We start from the raw sequence: 21633 nt of genomic DNA on the forward strand, positions 1-21633 counted from the left end.
TTTCAACATCTATGGTCTAATTTCCAGGTCTTTGATCTATTTTGAGTTGACTACTATGTAGGGTAAGAGGTTGGGTTTCATTACATTTTTATATAAATGGGTAACCAGTTTTCCCAACACAATTAGTTGAAAAGGCTCTTTTCTCCAGCATATATTTTGGCACCTCTGTAAAAAATCAACTGGCTGTGATTGTATGAATTTGCCACTGTATCTTCTGTTCTGCTCCATTGGTCTATGTGTCTGTTTGTGCCATTATTATGCTGTATTTATTACTAATGCTCTGTAGTGTAATTTGGAGTCAAGTATCATGATGCCTCCTGCATGTTTCCTTTTTCTCAGAATTACTTTGGCTATTCTGGGTCTTCTGTGTTTCCATATCAATTTTAGGACTTTTTTTTTTTTGCGATACTGGGGGTAGAACCCAGGGGCATTCTACCTCCAAGCTATACCCACGTCCCTATTTTTTATTCTTTATTTTGAAACAGGATCTCACTGAGTTGCAAAGGGCCTCCCTAAGTAGTTGAGGCTGTCTTCAATGCAAACCACAGTCCTCCTGTCTCAGCCTCCCAAATGCTGGGATTACAAGTGTGTACCACGATGACCATTAGGACTTATTTTTGAAAAATAAAATGCCACACCCTCAGTGAAAGTCCCTGTGTGCCCCTCCTCTGTCCCGTCTCCTGTCATTTTCTCCAGTGGTAGCCTCTCAACCAAGGTCAGAGAGCATCCCCCTTCCCATGGCTGTAAACAGTATATGGTTGTGTTGATCAGCTTTCCATCACCACGACAAAATACCTGAGATAATCAGCTTAAAAGATGAAAGGTTGATTTTGGCTCATTGCTTTTGAGGTTTCTGTTCATGATAAGTTGATTGTTTTGGCCATTGCTGAGGCAGAACAGCATGGTGGGAGCTTGTGGTGGAGGAAGCCACTCGCCTTACAGCGTCCAGGAAGCAGAGAGAGAACGGGGGTGGAATACTAATACCCACTCCAGGGCACGCCCCCAATGACCTAACCTCCTCTCGCTAGGCCTTACCTCCTAAATGTCCCCCCACCTCCCAGTAGCACCACAGGCTGGCAACCAAGCCTTCAGCACACCACCTTTCAGAAATATTTGTCTAAGGCAGAGCAATAATACTGCCTGTTTTAAAGTTACATATATAACAAAGTGTTACACATATTGATTTACAGAGAAACACGAATGGTTGTAAACTACTAAGAAAAAAATCCACCACCTCATTCATTAAACAGAGCAATACAAATTAAAACCACATGAAAACTGAGCACAGCCGTGCACCCTTTTAATCCCAGTGCTTGGGAAGCTGAGGCAGGAGGATCACAGATTCAAGGCCAGCCTCAGCAACTTAGTGAGACCCTTAGCAAATTAGAGAGACTTTATTTCAAATTAAATAACACACACACACACACACACACACACACACAGCTGAGGGTGTAGCTCAGAGGTAAAATGCTCCTGAGTTCAATCCCCAGTACCAAATAAAATAAAACAACAACCAAAACCCCACAGAAAGCCCTAAAACACACAAAACAAAGGAAACCCCATTTGAAGAAATTTGTTATATCAGCACATGCCCAAGATATATATGGATGAGGCTGTGCAGAGGGCATCCTCAACCCTTTGTTGTTGGTAAGCAGATTGGCATAATCTCTGCAGAGGAAAATTTGACATCTCTTGCAAAAATGCAAATATACAAAATGACTGGAGAAATTCAGTTTCTTACAATTTGTCTACAGATATATTTGCACATCTTCCAGAGCACATGTGTCCAAGGTTATCCATTACTGCATTTCTTGTAATAGAAAGGACCAGAAACAGCCGGGCATGATGGCGCACGCTTGTAATCCCAGAATTTGGGAGGCTGAGACTGGAGGATCATGGTTCAAGGACAGCCTCAGCTAATTAGTGAGGCCCTTCACAACTCAGTGAGACCCTGTTTCAAAATAAAGAATAAAAAATAGGGCTGGGGGTATAGCTCAGAGGTAGAATGCTTCTGGGTTCCATTCCCAGTACTAAAAAAAAAAAAAAGAAAAGACCAGAAACAATCCACATACTCATCAATAGGGAAGTGGTTGAATAAATTATATTGCACCCCTATAATGGAATCCTTTGCAATTATAAAGAGAATTAAGACACTCTATATACTAATATGAAAAATGTTCACCTACATAATAAGCAAGGAAAAATGCAAGGTGTAGAAAAATATATATTAAATACATATTGCTATATTTTGTATAACTAAAGAGAAAATAAGCCTATGTGTTCATCTTGATATTTATATAAAGAAATAGAAAGTTTACATGAACTATTACAATACATCAACTATTATATTACTAATTAATTTTTTTTTGGCGGTACTGGGGTTTCTGGAAGCCCTTCTACCTCCAGGCTACACCTCCAGACCTATTATATATATATTTTTTTTATTTTTTATTTTTGGTGGTACTGGGGTTCCTGGAAGCCCTTCTTCCTCCGGGCTACACTCCCAGACCTATTTTATATTTTTGAAACAGGGTCTCTTACGCCAGCGCGGCTGGCTTCGAACCTGCGCGATCCTCCTGTCTCTGCCTCCCAAGCGCGGGGATTACAAGCGTGCGCCACCACGCCCGGCTGACCTATTTTATATTTTTAAAACAGGGTCTCTTATGCCAGCGTGACTGGCTTCGAACCTGCGCGATCCTCGTGTCTCCGCCTCCCAAGCGCGGGGATTACAAGCGTGCGCCACCACACCCGGCTAATTAATTATTAACTATTACATCAACCATTACAATAACTATTGTTATTACTTTACAAAATCTTACATTCATATGGAGGCAGAAAGAAGGGATAGAAGAAGGACTTTAAAACATACTCCTTAAAAGTTTGTTTTAACTATGTGGATGGGGCTATCTTACTAATTTCAAAAATTGAGCTAAAATGTTAGAGAGGTATCGTGTGATACGAATCAATTTTCAGCTAACCTTTCCCAATCATGCTTGTGCTTCCAAGGCCTGTGTGGTTGTTTCCTCGATTTTCCCTTTAACTAATGCTGCCTTCCTTGAGCTGTCAAGTCTCAGAGCTGGGAAAGCTCTTGGAGAGCCATCGGTCCCTTGTTTTCAATCACAGGAAAGAAAACCGGAGGTGCAGGGGTGGCAGGTGAGTCTTGGAGGATGGGCTCGTAGGTCAGTGGCAGAACTGGGGCTTGGCCTCCAGTCTGATTCTAGCCAGGAGCCTGGGGCTGCCTCTCTCTTCTACCCTCAATGCCAAACCAACTCCCGAATCCTTTATGAAGCTGATAACTTTATGTGTTGTCTTTTGCTAGGGACACTTGTTTTGAAAAACAAATCAAACATAAACAAAAGACAACAAAACCCAGTGGTCACCACTTTATGCACTAGTGACTGTTCAGGTCTCACAAGTCAGAGATGCTTTGGGGAGAAGAACATGGAATGAAATACTGACAGAGGTGGTGGTAGTGGTAAGGGACTCACTGAGTAAACTTTCCAGTATCTCTTCTCTCTCTCTGCCCCCAAATTAATAAAGAAACCAACAAATAATTGTATTAAAAGGAAAGGCAAACCAAACCTAAACCAAGTAGCATTTCACTAGTGCATGAATATTAAGATTGATTCTGCTTTTAGCTGAGGAAGGAACTCATTTATATTTTATAGTACCGAGGATACTGCTTTGAATACTACTCATGTAACACAATCCAATTTGACTTTTCTTGGCCATAATTTGTGGCCATAATGGCATTTGAGGCGCTAAGAAGTCACCCCCACCCTCACACACACCCAGAGTAAACGAGACTTTGCAGGTTAAGTCAGTCAGCACATCTCTCTGCCTTTAGCCTGGGCCCTTGAATCCATCCTGACGGCGAGGCCTTTTAGGATTTGCTGTAATGACTACAGCACTTCTGTGGTTCTTAGTGTCAAGCAATTGTGCCAGAGGCTGTGAGAACTGAAGACCCAGGAAATCTGAGCTTTCACCTTAAATAGAAGAGCACTGAGGGTGTGTCCTAAAATTTTACATAGATTATTTGCAACACTGGAGGATCGGCCGGGATGTGAAGAGGGCCCTCCCTGAGCTTGGGATTTTGCCTATTTTGAGAATTTTAACTCACAATTTTATTTGAATGTTGGATTCCACTCTGCAATGCAAATGGATCTGTGTTGCTGTCCGGATTTATTGTCTACTATTTTTTAATTTCTCCAGTCTTCTAGTGTAGATGATGCTCCCAGAAGGTACACTGTGTTGAGCCTATGGCTCTGGGTGTCTTCTGCCTCCCATCAGCCTTGGATCTTTTTATGCTCAGGTTTGAGAAACATAGATTGGCTAGGGGTTGGCAAACTTTTTTTTTTTTTAATAAAGAGCCAGGCAGTAAATATTTTGGTTTCATTTTACATATTGTTTTTGTCCCAGCTACTCAGCCCTGCAATTATAGCAAAAGCAGCCATAACAACAAATGACTCGACATTGCTATGTTACAATAAAGCTTTATTTACAAAAAGAAAAACAAACAGATTAGGCTAAAGGCCTGGACTTGGCCTTTTTGTTTTTATCTTTTTGTAGTTTTACCAACCCTTTGGCTACTAACCAAATATGATTTAAAGTTTACCATCCCTTCGATCAGACAAATAAATGCCACCATAAGTTTATAAAAAAGGACATATTTTCCTCTGAGAGCAATAAAGAAGATTGAGAAGAGAAATCCTATTGATAATTGAAGGCTGCATAGTATTTCAAAGATCAGAGAGGAAATGGCAGCATTATTGGTAGAGGACCGTATAAAGACAGGTTAAGTTTTGGGGGCACCTGTGAGGTTAGTGTGGGGATAGGGGATGATAACCAGATCGATATGGCTGAAGAAAGGGATTCACATCAAAGGGAACTCTTCTAGAATATCAGGGTTAGATGGGGACTTATCATCATTTGGTTTTCATCTTACACATGGGGAAATTTATGTTCAGAGAGATTTCAGATCTGGAAATAGGCTAAAGGTGGTACGCCTTCCATATTAAGCTAAGCGGTCCCCAGTAGTATTTCAAAACTTCATCATTTGAATACTTATAATTAACCTGCTTCTTACATGCCACATGAGCAGATGTTGCAAGAGGAGTTCTCCGGGATGGAGATAATTCTTATCATTTGCACACCGTTGGGAAACAGCAACGCTATCAGGATACATCTGGAGCAGTCGCTAGACAAGTGCCAAGCATTCAGTTTCTCATCCCACCCTCCACTTGCTCGAGTCCGGACTGAATCCCCAACTTCCTTCTGGTTTTCCCCCTGGTTATAAAGAAGTGCTTGTTCTTATCTTTCTACCAGAACCAGTGCCTGCTCCCTGCCCTTTTTTTTCTGCTGAAATATGTGTATATACTTTTATTCTGCATATATGTATAAGTGTACTTTTGTTGGTACATTGTAACTATATGTCATTCTAAGGTATAAAGTGGCAGGAAGGTACATGCACAAAACAGGTGTGTTTCCCTCTGGATTCCACCCCATTCCCAAGTGGCAGAGCCGGGATTTACATCCTAAATCCATAGGAGGGCTGAGCATAATGATCACTCTCTTCCTCTCTTCTGTTGCCCCAAACTATCCCTTCCCTGCATGATGGCATTGGTCAAAATCCTTCTGGGAATTCTTGTCACCTCTTAGCCCCGGCTTCTTACCTTTTTATTTTTCTCCTCTCGTTGCCTGGAGGAAGTCAGCGCGGTCCCCAAGAAACTGTGCCCTCTGCACACAGTTTCTCTCCTGGATTCACCTTCTGCGGAGCCTGTGCCCGGAGCTGGTACCTGCTCTTTATTTACTCAATGTTCTCCCCAGGAATCTTTACTTAAGATGTGGAGATTCTGGAGAGATTGTTTTCTTAAAAAAAAAAAAAAGCTACAATAACACCAAAGGTTTAAATTAGATTTTACACATCTCTCTCTTTCTGGAAAGTTCCTTCAGCCACCTTGCCATAGGAAATGTCTTTCTCTCTAACCCTTTTCCTCTGAGGACCCCAGCCTTCCACCTTGTCTGCCCTCTCTGTCTCAACACTTTCATATTCTCTCATTTTACCATTGAAAGCAGTTTTATTCAATGACCTTTTCAGAGTCCGGGACCTCCTTTCTAAACCAGAAAGGCCTACATCTTCTGCCCAAGTCTACCCCCTACCTCCCCGCTTTTGACATTTTTACTTCAGTAGGATCGAAACCTATTCTGAGTTTCTACTTTTACTAATAGAGAAGAAAAGGTCAGAACAGTAAAATTCCCATGTTTTCTCCTATCTGCACCAGTCTTTGTGTTATTAAGCCTGAAAGAGATCTATTTTCTCATTGATATAAACCATGGTTCTCCTTTCAGAAGAGAGAGGTATCTGCGGTTGGTGCTAGTTTCTGATATTTTGCACCTTGCTGTGTAATTGAGACACATGGCCCGTGCTAGAATATACAACATTGTGTCTCTTGTTCTAGTCACTGTTGCTACAGAGAAACTCCTCCTACACCCAGGGGTACAGTAAGGACAGGACAGTTTGTGATGTTCCCACATTCTGTAGGTTAGGGATCTCAAAAGAGCGTAGTGGGGTGGCTTACTCCTGCTCTGGAAGTCCAGGCTTCAGCTAGGGGGATGGGAAGGCTGAGGTGGCTTCATGGCTGGGGGCTAGGGTTATCAGAAGGCTAGTCACTCACTTGCCTGGTGGTCAAGGTAAACCAGGTGTTGGGACTTCAGCAGGGCCTTTGGCTAGGGCAACTACTCATGGCTTTACCTGGGGTCCTGGACTGCCTCCCTGCGTGGTAGTGGGGTTCCTAGTATAAGCATTTCAAGGGAGCAAGGTGAAAGTTCATGGCCGATTTATACTCCAGTTATGGAAGTCAAATAATACCACCTCTATAGCATTCTTGGTTGAGGCAGGCAGCAAGATCTGCCCAGCTTCAAGGGAAGGTAACATAGATCTCATCATTTTTTCCCCCAGAGCTGGGAATGGAACTGTGGGCCTTGTGCATGCTAGGTAAGTGCTCTACCACTGAGCTGCATCCCTGACCCTTAGACCCATCGCTTGAAAAGGGGACTGCCAAGATCACAGCGTAGAAAGAGCATGTGAGACAGGAGACGTGAGATTGCAACCATCTCAGGATCTACAGTCTGCTACAGGGCTCTTCCCACTTAACCTATCAGGTCAGCAAAATGAGTTGCCCATTCTGTGAGTGCATGCACAACATTTCACTATCGTGTTTCTATCATAGGTCTTCTCTCATCAGTTCTTCATGGGAGAGAAGAAGTAGGGATGGGTAGTCCTCTTTCTCAAAGTCAAGAGGAAAAAAGTCCAAAGAATCACTTGCCAAGCTGGCACCTAAGCAAAGTCCTGTATAGCCAGCATCCTGCTCCCCTGAGTTGTGGCTGAGATTGCCTTGGCTTGGCTGTCTTCAACCCCTGGGTTAGCAGCACTCCTCTGCCTGGGTTTGGAGACTGAGCCAGGAGGCAGGGCTCTGCCGCCTTTCAGGCTTGGCAAGGACTCACACACATTCCCTGGGTTGAGGAATCACCTTGGGACATGACACTTGAGCTGTTCTATGAGCATTCCCCAAGTGGTCCGCTGGATGGGATGATCCTAGCAGAAGGATGTCTATTGTCTCTGGTTGCAGACAAAATGTGGGAAAAAAGCAGCTGGATCCCTCCTAGGTCATGGAGGCAAGTGAAAGCCCAAGCCCTCCTACATTCTACAAATACCCAGCACATGTGGCCCATGAGAGGGCAACCGCACAGAAGGAGCCAAAGGCCAGTCTGTGCTAGCCAGGGAAGCAGCAACCACTGATATAAAGGATTCCTACTTTTCCCCATAGGCAACTAAGTAAGGAGACACCTCTGCTCCTCCATCCCTCCATCCTGCCTCGACAGCCATGGGCACGTGCAGGGGAGGTGGGTCAGGTGAGAATGGACTGTACCCCACCCTCCACCCCTCTCCCCACACACCTTAAGCTGCTTTCAAAGTAAAGTATAGGTTGCGTGTGTGTTTGGGGTCAGGGGTGGGCACAGTGAGAAGATAGTTATTATTTAAAAACAAGCTTAATGGTTCAAAATGCACAGGGCTGAGTCTTGTAGAACACAGAAATGTGAACAGATAACCCCTGATAGCTGGCAATAAATGGGACAGGACTGGGATAATGCGAGGCATCATTTAGATATTCTTGAAACACATAACTGGCGGCAATTTTTTTATTTGAAACTCTGGAAGCTGAATCTTCTTGATAAACTGGATGTGAATGGAGTTCTTAGGTATCTATTTGTCTTTGAAAGGCTTGATTCTTGTGATCAAAATGCCCTTCCCAGCCAGATTATGGTGCTACACTCCTGCAATCCCAATACTTGAGAGGCGAGACAGGAGGATCACAATTCTAGGCCAACCTCAGCAACTTAGTAAGAATCTGTTTCAAAATAAAAAAAATATAAAGGGGTGGGGGTGTGTCACTTGAAGTAGAGTACTCCTGGGTTCACTCATTAGTAACAAAGGGGGTGGGAGCAAGCCTTTCCTCAAAGGCTATATTCTCCCCAGTAGCCTAAATATATCCCTTTCTCATGTTGAAAGCTTTTTAGGTTTGCAATCTCTTTAAATCAGCCATTAAAGGCAACAGAAGAGGGGGAAGGAGGAGGGTTGGCCAGGGACCCTTTTGATCTTTCTCAGCCATTTGTGTTAACATGAGCAGGAGAACTCGGTTGTCCCTTTACTTCTTGGGGACAGTGAGTGGTTATAGTCTCAGGCCTTTTGTATCCACGTTGAAGGTAGACTCCGTCCTCCCCTTGGGCTCCTTCTGAGAAAAGATTCCAGCCACTTGCTCCTTAGAGCAACCAGTGGTTCTGAAATCAGGAGGTCAAGGGCAGCACCCTCATCCCCCCACTAAGGCCCAGCTGCCCCGTAGAGCAGAGAGGGAGGGGAAGACAGTGGGGCTGAGGACCGAGGAGGAAGAGGGCATTAGAAAGATGGGTCAGTTGGCAACTAAACAGCCTTGATCTACACTTGTCTCAGTCCTAGAAACCAGAAGAGGAAGATGGGCTGAGGGGAAGGTGAGTCTTAGCAATGGTTTAAAAACTGACAGCAGGGGAAGAGAGACCAGCACCAGAGAGTTGACATTTTGAACTTGGGCATCTTTTGATTTTTTCAAAAGTCCCCAATCTTAGAAGGGACTGTCCCTGGGGCGAGGGCTTCTGTTATGAACTGGAGGAAGAGCTAGGCAAGGGATGGATGAAATGCATGGTCCTTTCCCCAAACCACGCTCCACCAGCATCCCATGATGTGGGAAGTCCCCGGGGTGGCCTTTGCTATTGCCTTGGATACAGTCATAAAGCTTGTTTAATGCATTTCACGACGATGTCTCAATTTACAGATGAGCTTGCTGGGCTTGATAAAACACACAGCCAGGATTTGGACCCAGGTCTGTCTGATTTCAATTTTTTTTTTTTACAGAATGAAATTTTATTGTGTAAAGTTTATAGAAGAATGACTAGTATTCTGTACAAAGTGTACAACAATTTTAAATACAACTGAGAGAAATGAGTCCTATGACAACATCTGATACAAGCTGAACCATTTACAGACACTCTAAAAAATTTTAAAATCTCCAAAGAGTCCATTGTGCATTTCTCAGGGCAGAGACAGGACGCGCCCCAGGCAAGGTCACAATGGCATCGTATTGCCCTCGATGCTGATTCTCACTGCGTGTGCAGATCTGCTCTTTTTCCTGATATCTGTGAACTTTCTCATCTGTTTGTCCATTCGGCTGATACCTTTCTTGGAGGATACCGGAATGTCTGATTTCAAAGTCTATCACACCTGTGACTCCGGCAGATACTCACTCTATTAACTGGGCCACGTGGCTTCCTAAACGCAGTACCACAGAGGCTCAGAATTTTGACTCCATCTTTGAGCACTTGTGTGTAACTTTGGGCAAGACACTTAACCTCCTTCGGGCTGCTGAAAAGAAGGTGAGGCTGGAGGAGGACGGCCAACAGAGCTGTGGTAAACATTTTTACTATATAATTATTCGTTTTTTAAAGCGGACTCTCTATTAGACATGAGCCAGCAACGATGAACAATAACTAGCACTTCTCGAGGGGTTGGGATGCGGCAGGCGCCGTGCTTGATGTGTTACAGGCATTCTTTGCTGGTCTTCCTGACCATTCTACGTATCTGTACAGTGAGCAAATCTCAATGCAGCATACTATAGGGAAAAGAGCCAGGGTTTGAAGCAGGGTGGATGGATGCTACAGCAGGTGTTTATCACTGCAGATAGGCTTGCCTGGCATCCTTGGGAAGTTGGGAGAGGGTGCTGATGCCTAATGAGGGTGTGCAGGAGGGGTGGTCCTAGGGCACTTAAGGATGGGGGAGATAAGAACAAGATGGGACATGGTAACCATGGAATGGGGATATAGACATCTGAGGGAGAGCCAGGGTGAAGTACTTAACGGTTGTGAGTCTCAGTTTCCCTAACTGGGAATGAACGTTTCTGCTTCCCAGCATCCTGGCTTAAAGGAGAGTATGAGCTGGCTGTGGTGGCGCACACTTGTAAGTGCAGCATTTGAGAGGCTGAGACAGGAGGATCGCGGTTTGCAGACAGCCTCAGCTACTTAGTGAGGTCCTTTGCAACGCAGTGAGACCCTGATTCAAAATAAAGAATAAAGAGCCGGGCGTGGTGGCTCACACTTGTCATCCCAGCATTCGGGAGGCTGAGACAGGAGGATCACGGTTCGCGGACAGCCTCAGCTACTTAGTGAGGCCCTCCGCAACTCAGTGAGACCCTGTTTCAAAATAAAGAATAAAAAATTGGGCAGGGGGTGTAGCTTGGAGGTCAAATGCCTCTGGGTTCCATCCCCAGACTTCCCACACACAACAAAAGAATAAAAAAATAGGGCAGGGTGTGTAGCTTAGGGTGGAGGTCAAATGCCCCTGGGTTCCATCCCCAGTACTACAAAAAAAGGGGGGGAGGAATTATGATACAGAAACACCTGTGGGTTGAGGAGCCCTTAATAAATGGTTACTGTCATGGTCAAAATATATTCCAAGGGGATGCTTCAGTAAGCATACTGATTTCTTGTAACATCAGCGCTTATAATCATTTGCTGATTTACATTTTATTTTTTAGCCTGAGTTAATAGTTTTTAATGAAAGCTTTTTTTCCCCTCCCTCATTAAAAAACTACTGTGGCAAGACAGTATTTTCCAAATAGTGCCACACTGGCACATGCCCTCTCCCACACGCTGCCCTGTTGCATTCTAATAGTGCATTCTATTATGTTAGTCTATTATTTTAATATGTTGCATTCTAATAGTGTGAGACTCTTCCACTGAGGCGTGTCTGTGCCCCTCACCCCGCCTCTCCCAACCCGGGCAGACCTTCCTAACCACCTCGACTCATTGGACACGGCAGAAATGGAACAAGACAAAGGCAGAGTTGTAAAGGGAAAGTCTAAATCCGGGACTGTTTCCTAGAGAGAACAGAAATACCCGCGAGGGAGACGCTGCTGAGCCTGTACTTTTCCAGCGGCATGCTGCGATCCTCTTCCTTCCCGGAGTTTCTTCATTAAAAATTTCCACTGAAGAGAAAGAAAAAAAAATTTTGTCATACAAACACCCCACGGAGTTAGAATCTGACATGAGAAGAAGAGGCTCCTGAGCTGCCAGTTCAGGCAGAGACTCGATCATTTTGTGGAGCTGCCTGGCCCCAGGAGACAGGCCCAGGGGCCACATCCTCCTGGTGGGATTAGGAACAGGATGGGGGGCACCTCCAGGAGCGGTGACAGCCCCCCTCGGCCCTGTGTGCTTGTTTTTCCTTGCTGGATATAGTCATACAGGTGTGGATTCATGCCTGCTTTTACTTAGCTGCTACTTAGTCACCCAACCTTGCTATTATTTGGCGCACTAGGTAAACCCTGGTGTCCTGAGCCCTGAAGGTCACCGTCACCTGTGGATGTGGGTGGCCGTGGGTCACACTCAGACAGCTGATGCTCCCTCTCCACCCCCGAGCTCCACATTTCTGTAGAAAAAGGTACTCGTCCCAAGTCTAAAAATAGTAAGCACCTTCTATGTGTAAATGGCTTCGCTTGCCGGGAAGCAGGTTCACACATGTTTCTTCGTTTCTCCAACGTCCTCATAAAGCAACCAGAGAATGTAGTATCATCATTATTACCATTATCCTCACTTTATGTTTAAAAGGACTGAGAGGGCCGGGGCTTTGTCCAAGCTCAGGGACCAGGTTGGGGAGCCAGGGAGAGAACCAGGTGTTCTGGCTTCCAGGCGGTGGGGGCTTCTTCTCACCATCCTGCAGGCTGGACCTTTGGGGAGTAGGGACTTGGGTCTCAGCAGCAGATCAGAGCCCTTCCTCTCTCATATTTCCCCAAACCGGAAGCTGTCATGTGGTTACATGGGGATGCTCTGTGTGGGAATGAAATGCCCTGGCTGCTCACCTCCACTCCCCTGGGGCCCCCACAGTGCCTTTCCATTTCTTATCAGAAAAGAACCACCGTAGCAGTCATTTGTATGCTTTCTGTTTCTCAGGATGGCAGACTGAACTCAGGGACACTCTACTGCTGAATTGCATCCCCATCCCTTTTTATTTTACCTAGAGACAGGGTCTCTCTACGTTTCCCAGGCTGGCTTCAAACTTCTGATCCTCCTGTCTCAGCCTCTGGAATAGCTGGGCTTCCAGGGGTGTGCCACTGTGCCCGGCCATCATTTATATCTTAGTGAGAAGACTCTCCTAGATATGTTTACATTTAAATCTTATGTCTCATGACTTTTGACTCCTGGAAAAGCTGTTCCCAGAACCAGTGAGCGGATAGAAGAGGTTTTGTATCAGGGGCGGGGTAAAGAGTTGGATTTTATAGATACCCCTTAGCCACTTGTCAGTAGATGCTAGCTCCTTGAATCACAGAAACTTATCAAACGTGTGAGTGTGGGGTGCTGAAGACCGAGTGAGGAGTAGACTGTGGTCTATTTATAGGTGTGGCCGCATATGCCTCTAATCCCTGTACTTAGGAGGCTGAGACAGGAGGATCTCAGGTTCCGAGCCAGCCTCAGCAACTTAGTGAGGCTTGCAGTAACTTAGTGAGACCCTGTTTCCAAATGAAAAATAAAACAGGGCTGGGGGTGTAGCTTGGAGGTAGAGTGCTCCTGGGTTCCATTCTTAGCACAAAAAAGAAGGAAGGGGGGAAGAGGAAGAGGAGGAGGAGGAAAAAGAGGGAGGAGAAGGCAGGAGGGGAAGGAGTAGTAGGAGGAGAAGGAGGAGGAGACGTATGCTGGGGATATGTGTCAGGCAGCTTTCTATTACTGGAACAAACACCGGAGATAATCATCTTACAAAGAAAAAAGGTCAGTCTGGCTCACAGCGTTGGCTGTTTCAGTCCACGGTTGCTTGGCCCTGTTGCTTTTGAGCATCCTGGTGGGAACACATGGCAAAACCACTTGCCTCATGGCTGGAAAATGAAGAGAAAAACAGGAGCGAGTTGCCCCATCTCCTTTATAGGCTTGCCTCTAATGACAGTGAGACCTGCCACTAAGTCTCACCTATTAAAGTTTCCTGCACCTCCCTGCAGTGCCCGGCTGCAGACTGAGCTGATAACACATGGCCTCTGGGGAACATTTATTTAAGATCCAACTATGCCTAGAGATGACCAGCGTATGGTCCATGGCAGGAGCCACAGTGTGGCAGAGAGACAGGTGAGAAATCCAGCAACTAGGTATGATGCAGAAAGTACGACTCCTTTGAGGTTTGAGTGTTCAGGTTTCTCTGTGAGTGAGAAAGAAAACAGGGCAGGAGCCAGGGCACATCAGAGCTTTCCTAGAGGATGTGATTTTTTTTTTTTTGTACCAGTGACAGAACCTAGGGGCATTCTATCTCCAAGCTATGCCCCTGGCCCAATTTTTTATTCTTTATTTGAAACAGGGTCTCACTGAGTTGCAGAGGGCCTCACTAAGTAGTAGCTGAGGCTGTCCGTGAACCATGATCCCCCTGTCTCAGCCTCCCAAATGCTGGGATTGCAAGCATGCGCCACCACGCCCCACTGAGAATGTGATTTTATCTGGGATGAATTCAGAAAAGTAAAGGAATTGTCCTTTAGTGAACATCCAGGTTGTTTAGAACAGCAAGCCACAGGGAAGGGCAAGCTTGGGGCAGAGGGGCAAGGCAGGGGAGAGAGGAGCAAAGGAGGAAGAAGATGGGGAGAGGGAGGTCTTACTGAACTGGCCGCAGCATGGTTGGTTGCTCCATTTCACTGGCCATCACAGGAGAGGCTGTATAGACCTTAAAATGCATCAGTACAGAAACATCTTACACTCTTCCAAAATGTCAAGATCCCTGTTGGCCAAAGTCCTCCCTCTGGGCTGTAGGTGCACTAGTGTTTCTAGTTTGAATCACATGCCCTGTGGCTGGCAATTTATTTGTCAGAGTCTGGGTCTTGGGGTGATGGGAGGAGCTAGAGATGGCTTAGGAGCCAACAGAGACTCTTGGCCATGGTGCTGTCAGAAAAGGTCTGAAACGGCTGGTGCATTACACACGCAGGCTTGTCTAATCTTCACAGTAACTCATCATGAGTTGAATTGTGTCCCTCCAAAAGATATGTTGAAGCCCGAACCTCAGGCCCTGAAGTATGATCCTGTCTGGAAACAGGGTTTTTGTAGATGTAATCAGAACATAAATTAAGATACAGTTAAGATAAATTGGAGCTGGGCATGGTGATAATCCCAGTACTTGGGAGGCTGAGACAGGAGGATTGCAGGTTCACGACCAACCTCGGCTACTTATTGAGACCCTGTTTCAAAATAAAAAGAATAAAAGAAAATAGGGCTGGGGGTGTAGCTTGGAGGGAGAATGTCCTGGGGTTCAGCCCCCAATATTGCAAAAAATAAGATGTTGGAGTATGGGGCCCTTAATCCAATATGATAATTGTCCTTATAAGAAGAGAAGAGATGAAAACAAATAAACAGAGAGAAGGAGGTCGTGTATAACACAACGAGACACCATGTGAGGATGGAGACCAGCCCCACTGACACCTTTATTTGGACTTTGAGCCTTCAGAAACAGGAGAAAGCACATTTTTGTTGTTTTATGCTACCCCATTAGTGGTACCTCGTTTCAGCATCTCTAAGAAATGTGTACACTTGGTAAGATGGGTCCTGCGTTTGAATGATTTTCCCTCCAAAGCTCATGTGGTGGTTGAATTGCCAGGGAACGCCATGGTCCTGGCAGATGATGGGACCTCAAAGAGGTGGCGAGGCCCTGAGGGCGCCACCCTCATGGGTAGATTAGCACTATTCTCCCCCCGGGGGTCAGTCATCAGGACAGTGGGTTATTATAAAGTGGGTCCGGCGCCCTGTGCTTCTCTTTCTGGTCACTTTCTGGTCACTTGTTTGCTTTTCTGCCACGTGAAGAAGCAGCAGGAGGGCTCTTACCAGTTGCTGGCACCAGGCTCTTGGACTTCAGAACAGTGAGCTAACTAAACCTCTTTTCTGTACAAGTGATGCAGTCTCCAGTATTCTGTTACAGCAACAGAAAATGGATTAAGATAGTATCATTGTACCTGTTTTATAGAATAGACGGAAAACAACGAAACGAGATGCTTATATTTTCACCTGAGTGAGTGGTGGAACTGGGTCTAAAGCCAAAGAGCTTTCAAAACTCTGTCATGCTGAGGATGGGTGGGGTTAGCCCAGGCTGCTTGGGAGAAAGGCACTCTTGGTAGAGGGGCAAGTCCGAGTCTTGGCAAGGATGCCAAGAGATTACAGAGATGGACTACGCGGATGATGGTGATGCTGATGCTGAGAGCCAATAGTTGCTGGGAATTGTGTAGGAGCACAGTTCAGAGGGCCTTACATCTGTTCATGCATTTCATCCCCACAGATCCCAGTGAGGAGGAGTGTTTGTGATGCCCATTTTCCCTTGGCACAAGGCACAGAGATGTCAGGTAACTTTCTTAACGATGCATGTAGTGGGTCTGCAGTGCAGGTGCTGGCTCTGGAGCCTGTAGGTTTTGCTCTTGTTCTGAATTCATTCGCCCTAGGTTGGTGAAATGCTCCTTCTGTGCTGGACTCCAGGGTTGCAGGAATGAATGCATCTTTAGTTGCTTCTATCTGATTTCTTTTCACATATACCCCAGAGCTGCTCTGCTCAAAGCCGTCGGCCCCATGTGGCTACAGGAGTTTGGCCAGTCTGAACTGAGACACATTCTATATATACAAAAACACACTGGGGTTAGAAGACCCAACCAAAAAGAACATGCAAAGTATCTCATCAATCATTTTTATATTGATTGCATGCTAAAATGATTATATTTTAGATATATGAGGGTGAATAAAATATATAATTAAGGTAATTGCTCCTTTGGAAAAAATAAACATAGGAAGCCGGGCATGGTGGCACACGCTTGTAATCCCAGCATTTGAGAGGCTGAGACAGGAGGATCGTGGTTCGCAGACAGCCTCAGCTACTTAGTGAGGCTCTTTGCAACTCAGTGAGACCCTGTTTCAAAATAAAGAATAAAAAATGGGGCAGGGGGTGTAGCTCAAAGGTCTAATGCCCCTGGGTTCCATCCCCAGACCCACACAAAAAGAAAATAAGCATAGGGAAATTAAAATCTCATATGAATGTGCTCACGTAGCGTTTCTGTCAGGTACTCCTGGCCTGGGATGTGAATTCTTTGAAGGCAGAGACCACCTCTGTCCTCCCTGTCATAGTGGATTCCAAAGTCAGAACAGGGCCCGGCACACATCAGCCCCAAACACGTAACGGTGATAGTTACTGAATGACTGAGTGGGTGGCCGGGTCCCAGCCCACCTTGTGCTGCTCGTCTGTTTCCTGGGAGTCAGGTTGGACCTCCTTTTCACCTTGACTTGTCTCTTTGGGCGGTCACTCAGTTACAGAGAGAAGGGACGCTGCACAGTGCCAGCTAACTTAGAGGGCGGATGTTTGTAATAGAATTGGAAGGAAAATGGCCAGAGTGTCTGCGGCCATGGTGACCGTGCGCTGGATGAGAGCTTGGTGCCTGGCATCGCTCTAGGTCCTTGATACGGGATGACTCATTCGCCTCTTAACAGCCCAATGACATCAGTCCCACTATCGACTCCACTTGACAGATGGGGGCATTAAAGCACAGATAGGTTAAGTCATGCCTCCTGGAGCCACACAGCTAAATTCCAGCTCTGTCCAATAGGACAATTATGCTCTTAACTTCAATGGCAGAGTCTGGGCGGCTCCTATTCCAGGCCCTTGTATTCTGAGCCCCCAGAGCAGCCCTGGCAGGTGACTCCAGCTCTCCAGGGCTCTGGGTGGCCCAGTACTTCTGAACATTAGTTTACTAATTGTCCATTTGTCTAGACATTTACATCCAGAGCACATACCCTTAATTGTTATCCTATATTGTCTTTCTCATGTTAGATATTATGTTTATTATTTTAATAATTATCATAGCTCCTTTTGAAACAGATACTAGTAATAGTTCCCTTTTCTTTTTTCAGTACTGGGGATGGAACCCAGGGGCATTCTCCCTCCAAGCTACACTCCCAGCCCTATTTATTCCTTATTTTGAAACAGGGTTTCATGAGTTGCAAAGGGCCTCACTAAGTAGTAGCTGAGGCTGTCTGCGAACCGCGATCCCCCTGTCTCAGCCTCCCAAATGCTGGGATTACAGGCGTGTGCCACCACGCCCGGCAATAGTTTCCATTTTTATAGATGAAAAAAACTGAGATTCCGAGGGCTGCCCCAGATCATCTCGCTTGCAAGGGCTGTGTCTCCCAGCACCGTCTGCCTGACTGTGTAGCCTGAGCCCTGCCCCACGGGAAGGGAGGAGAAAAGCCCAGAGAAGACAAATACAGGGGCCTGGCCGGAGACCCCTTCCTGGAGGGCGAGTGTCCGCCAGCCTGTGATATTTCTGTTAGTGCCTTCATAGGATGAGAGTTTTGTTTTCATAATTTGGAAATTCCTCAGTAGGAGACAAACACCTCGAACAAGGACTCTGTCCCCACCCACACCCTCCTCTTTTCTTGGTCAACAAGACTTCAGCTCTTCAGAGGGGAGAAAGCATAACTGTGCCTGAGTTGGAGCCTGGCACTGTCAGGGCTCTGTCTGAGTCGAGGGAAGAGTGGCTTCTTCTTGGGCAAAGGAACCAGCTGTCTAATCACCGCCTCACTTCACATTTCAAAGCTCTGCTGCCAGGCTCGTGTCTTTGCACGTTTTGATTAGTAACAGCGCTCTCAAGTGGCGGAGCTGGAAGTGATACTTGGCAGCCATCCCAGGCTAGGGCAGGACCAAGAAGCTGGCGTGTAATGACTTAGGCTCCCTCACCATCAACTGATGCTTGTCTAGTACTCTTATTTTTACTAGTTCATGAAAGATTCAATCAGGTAATTCAAGGGGACACCATTAAAACAAATTATTTATGATATCATCTGATATGGCCAATTACATGGGTATTGTAAAACAGTTATAAACTTCTATCTGCATATTTACATTATGTGCTCAAAACTGCCAACCTGGTTAACTACATCTGAGGAGCTACATTATGACATGAATTAAACCATTTTTCCATTGCTTGTCAGAAAAAAATGTAGTCAAGCTCTTAATGGAATTAATATATAAGTGAGGCACTTTTGAGGTCAAGAGAATAGAAAGCAAAGCAAATGACACTACACACTAGAAATGTTCACAAAAATCGATGTGTATCTTTAATACAAAGGCTTTCCAACTAGGTTATTCTTGAAAATTTTCAAAGCTAACAACTTATGCACTTTAAGAAGTTTCAGGAACAATGGCTAACATTTATGAGTGTGCCAAAGCATATGAAAGTTTTACAACCACCTGGCTGCTGGGCAAACAATTATGAGCCAGGAATGGTGCTGTATTCATTTGTTTTCTATTACAATCACAAAATACCAGAGGTCAGATGCCTTATTAAGAAAAAAAAAGGTTTATGTAATTCATAGTTGTGGGGCCACAGGGTAGAGTGCCAACATCAGCCTGGAGGGAGCCTCATGGGGATGGCATCACCCAGGTGTATGTTGCAGAAACTGGTCACATGATAAGACAGGAGGCCAGACTGTGGGGAGGCTATTTTATACCAATAATCCTGGAAAAAAAACACCCAGGGACTTAACCGGAACCACAGATTCCTTCTGAAGGCAACACCCCTGAGATCCTAATGGCTTCCCTCTAGGCCCCACCTCTTACACCAAACTCCCCAGCTTCTCCCCTCTCTCTGAAAGCGCTTTGCTTGCTCTATGAACTCCAAGGCCTGCAAAGTCTGTTCCCTCTTCTGCACACTCCCTTCCCTGCCCTTGTCGCTGTGTGACTTTCTTCTCATTCTTCCCTCCTGGGACAATGACCACTTTCCCAGGAAGCCCTTTCTGAGCACCTGGACAGTTCATTCTCTTTCTTTGAACCAGCCGGAGCCCCTGGGCCTCTCCTGCATGGAACTTGGCTTATCTCTGATCGTACAGTCTTGGTGTGAATCCCTGTTAAGCCCCAACCTGATTCTATCGCCAGACTGTTAAGAACTGTACGCAAGGAAATCTGTTCTGCTCATCAATTTATCACTGCTGTGAGCCCAGGGCCGAGCACACAGTAGGTCCACAACACAAGATTGTTGATTGAATGAATGAGCGGGTGTCTAATCCAGTGAGCGACTGAACAGATGGCTTCCGTTTGGTAGAGCGACGCGGGTGTCTATGAAAGGTTGTTGGAAAGGCAAATATAATACTGCGTCTTATCCCATTTACTTTAATTACAATACTAAGGAGTGGGAATCAATCTTCCCCTTGGAGTGTAATAAAGTCAAGCTCTAAAATCTGGGCTGTCTTTTCCACTTGCTTATTTTCCAAAATGACTTTCTGATAAGCCATAAATAATGGCACTTCAAATAGGTCCCCGGCTTGGCTCCGCCACTAACTAGCTGCGGATGGTAGACAAACCCCTTCAACTCTGTGTCGCAATTTACCTCATCTGGTTCTCGGCCGGCTCTGGGTTGGTGGCGGGAGAGCCCTCTGAAAGCAAGGTCTTATTCATTATCCATTATTTTCTGTCTTATTAATAATAAGGAACAGGCTGCGTGCCCGAGGTTGTTGAGTAGCTTTTCAGGGCTGGAGGGATGGAGGCCACAGACAAAAGTAAAAAAGGAATCCGACTGGCTGAGAAATATTTCAGGAGTGGGGAGGGCTGGGGAGGAGAGGACCAGAGACCATAAAGGCTGAGGGTTTCTGTGTTCCAGGCTGCACAAGTAATAGGGGCTGTGGCTCTGCAGACAGTTCTGGAAGGCTGCACGCTCCCTGGCAGCCTTAGGATGGGGTGGGTAAGGGCTGTGGCTGGTTTCCCAGCAGGCAATTCTGCTGTGTAGTAGGGCCTGGCCACAGAAGCCCCAGGCCCAGGGTGGTAGAGCCCAATCTGGCTACAGAGCAGTACGGGGCAAGAGAGAGCAATGGAAGGGGGCTGCTTTCCCTGGGACTGCCATGCTCCCTCCTCCTGCACTTTCTGTGGCTTGCAGAGATTTCCATGGGGTTTCCTGGCCTCGTTTGTAGGTGCCCGTGAGCAGCTGGGGGTTGGCAGAGAAGCAGCTGTGTGGGAAAAGGGTTTCCCCTCCAGCTTCTGCAGCTCCTGCCTCCTAGGCAGGCTTAGTGCCAGCCAAGAGGAGCAGGTGCAAAGTGCTTCCCATTTGCCTACACAGCTGGAAACAGCTGGGCGGCAGCATCTGTGGAAAGAAAGGGGGCCTCTGGCTGCTGGACAGCAGGAGGAGGGAACTGGGGCTGGGAGTGGGTGTAGAGCAGCCGGGCTAGGGATGGCCATCTCCTGCTCAGGCAGCCGTATTTAGAGAAGAAGAGACAGACACAAGGGGCCTGGTAACCCAGGGCAGGTCCCACCGCCTCAAATATGTCTTGCCTCCCCTGGGGCTTCCTGACTGAAATCTTACCGTCAGACAGTTATATTTTCTGCAAGTTGGGATGGCATCTCTAAGCCTCTTCTTTTCCAAGATGGACTGAGGAGGGGTGTTTGGGCTTTCCCTCTCAAAGAGAAAGACGATCGGCAAGGCCCTCCATGATTGGCAGCTTCTGCTCCCTGAGCCTGCTGGATAATTTGGGGGGCCCAGTGCAAATGGCCAACTGGTTTGCTGTGTTATTGCAGTTTCTCTGAGCGCAGGTCCTTGTCATTTCCTTTTGGTGTGATGATCACTCTGTCATCAGTGCCTGGCACCTGACAGAGGCTCACTAATTTTTTTGTTGTTGAACAAAGACATAGTGTTGGAATCATGATGAGAATGTGCTGGGAGGACTTCTTAGACTTTTAGTAAGCTCTGACTGTGGGTCAGGCATTGGGCTAAGGCAGTGGACCTCCACTCTGGCCGCATGTGAAGATTTCCCTAGGAATTCTTCAAAATCTCAATGCCAGACTCCATCCTGGACCCATTACATCAGAATCCAGTGAGGTCAGAGGAGTGGGCATCATGCCGAGGGGCAACTGAGTTTGAGGACCAATGGGCCGCTCACCTAGACTCCTAAGTGGCTTGTGTGCATTGGGATCATATAGGGTGCTTGCTAACTGCTCAAATACCTGGGGGCATTTTCAGATTTTCTGCATCAATAAGTTTGGGAAGGAGTGTGTTGGGTGTGGGGTTATCAAGC

The sequence above is a fragment of the Muscardinus avellanarius genome (assembly GCF_963383645.1).
Source record: "Muscardinus avellanarius genome assembly, chromosome: 7".
Classification (NCBI taxonomy): Eukaryota; Metazoa; Chordata; class Mammalia; order Rodentia; family Gliridae; genus Muscardinus; species Muscardinus avellanarius.